Source organism: Palaemon carinicauda, chromosome 16 (assembly GCF_036898095.1).
Source record: "Palaemon carinicauda isolate YSFRI2023 chromosome 16, ASM3689809v2, whole genome shotgun sequence".
NCBI classification, from domain to species: Eukaryota; Metazoa; Arthropoda; class Malacostraca; order Decapoda; family Palaemonidae; genus Palaemon; species Palaemon carinicauda.
The window spans coordinates 115,693,140-115,695,932 of NC_090740.1; positions in this window are offsets into that span (position 1 = coordinate 115,693,140).

A 2,793-nucleotide genomic window follows, 5' to 3' on the forward strand; every position below is an offset into this window, starting at 1 on the left:
ATTTACATACATATATATATATGAATATATATACAGTATATACATACATATATATATATATATATATATATATATATATATATATATATATATATTTACTTATATATCTGTATAAACATATATATATGCATATATATATATATGTATAAACATATATATATATGCATATATATATATATATATATATATATATATATATATATGTATATATTCAAATATATATATATGTATATATATATATATATATAGATAGATAGATATGGTGCTGATGGAAAGGTACAGCTCTCTAGACACTCAGCCCGTCCTTAAGCATGAGATTGTTAACATCATTCCTTATAATCTCAACCTCAACGGATGGTGGAATTGGTTTGCTATCATGTGCACTAAGGAGCTTCAGAACAAGAGCATTCAACGGCTAAACCAAATAGGAATCAAGTGCTGTACCATTCTGCTAAATACCTAATCTGCTTAATCCATATAAGTACACAGACTCATATATTTGTATATATATATATATATATATATATGTATATATATATATACATATATATATATATATGTATATATATATGTATATATATATATATATATATAAAACAACACCAACAACAAATGCATCTGTCTCTACGCCACTGCAGGACAAAGGTCTCAGACAGGTCCATATTCATATCTGTGGTTTTACCAATTTTCATCACCATGCTGGCCACTGCGAAATATTGAAGGAGGGACATTATAATCTGATCGCTCACAGTGAACCAAACTAGTATGAGTGGCCCTGACTACCAAGGCTTTGCTGATCATGGCGATACACAAACCCTTTCACAACGTTAAGGTATCCCCACTCAGATATATATATATATATATATATATATATATATATATATATATATATATATATATATATATATATCCATACATACATAAAGTTATTATATACACATATACATATATACAACAAACAACAACAACAATAAATACAGCCGTTTCTAGTCCACTGCAAGACAAAGGACTCAGACATGTCCTTGATCATGCCTGGGGTTTGGCCAGTTTTCATCACCACACTGGTCAACTGCGTATCAGTGATCGCTCATAGCAAACCAACCTAGTAATGGTGGCCCTGACTAGTAAAACTCTGATGATCAATGTTATTTATAAAGCCTTTTGCCACGTTAAGGTATCCCCACTAAGAAAGAGATTATATATATATATATATATATATATATATATATATATATATATATATATATATATATATATGCGTGTGTGTGTGTGTGTATGTGTAATCAACTTTTGTGTTTACCTATTGCTGGTTTTTTGTTTACTCCATTTGAGCAGGTCATGTTTTTCCTTTCCTCCTTGATACCAAAGAAGAATCACTTTCTTTACTCACATTTATTTTTCCAGGAGGAATTACAAATTATAGTCAAATACTTTTTGGAAATACTTCTTTGATTTTCTATACAATCTTTTCTAGGTCTTTTCACTTTATTCCAAATTAATCACAACTTCTCAATAAACCATTTTTATCAATCGAAGTCTTATAACAATTTCTGTTTCTGTCAATATATCAAAAGCACATTGTATTTCCATATTAAGATCAAAGTATAGACCAACTTAAATTCATACAATCTTCAATTCCAGCCACAAACACGTGTTTCATACATTTCCACCAAAGCCTTTAACGAGTCTTCACAAAATCCCACCACCGAAAACCTCAGAAGATATTTTCCACGCTTCCTTTCACTGTCAGGGAGCTCGGTAAAGGCAGCTAAACTCTCCATAGCTGGAGCGACGACATCCCTACCTGACAAGCCCGCCGTGAGCACTGGCTGGCACTGGGAGACGAATCCATCTACTACTGGTCGTGCCAAGATCCTCCTCACCCCCGACCCCATGAGGGCCACCACCTGTCGACCTCTGCCACCCTTTTTTTTTTTTACATCTTTTCCCCGGTAATACTTTGCTCTGGCACCTTCTTCGCCCGCTGTCGTTGTCACTCACCTGCTTTAGGTGCAGGGAACATTTTTTTTAAATGTTATAAGTTTTATTATTATATATGAAAAGTTTGTTCTTGTTAGAATTCAAAGATTTTTTTTCTATATTACTAGATGTTTCACTTTGGTTCATGATAATTCGTAAAAACACATTTAAAGTTTTATTTTTATTAATAAAATACCAGTTTGTTCTTGTTCAAAATTCAAAGATTTTTTTTTTATATTACTAAATGTTTCACTTTGGTTAATGATAATTCGTAAAAAACATTTTAAGTTTTATTATTATTAATAAAAAACTAGTTTGTTCTTGTTCAAAATTCAAAGATTTTTTTATATTACTGAATGTTTCACTTTGGTTAGTGATAATTCGTAAAAAAAACATTTTAAGTTTTATTATTATTAATAAAAAAAAACAGATTTTTCTTGTTCAAAATTCAAAGATTTTTATTTTTTTATATATGTAAATGTTTCATTTTTCTAAATGATATCATATAAAGAATATTTTTTATGGATATTACCTGATGTTCACCTGAACGTCTCTCTCTCTCTCTCTCTCTCTCTCTCTCTCTCTCTCTCTCTCTCTCTCTCTCTGCATTTCTGACTTTTTAATCTTTACTATTCTCTCCTTTTGTTTGATCTTATCGTAATCCATCTTCTCGACTTATTATAAAAAATAGTAAGAAAAACTTATTTCAGTCAGGCAATACTTTACCTGAAATACTTTTCATATAAGATTTATTGACTTAATGGAAATAGAGATTTTTTTCTTATTACAAAATTCGAATGGCTGAAATTTCTC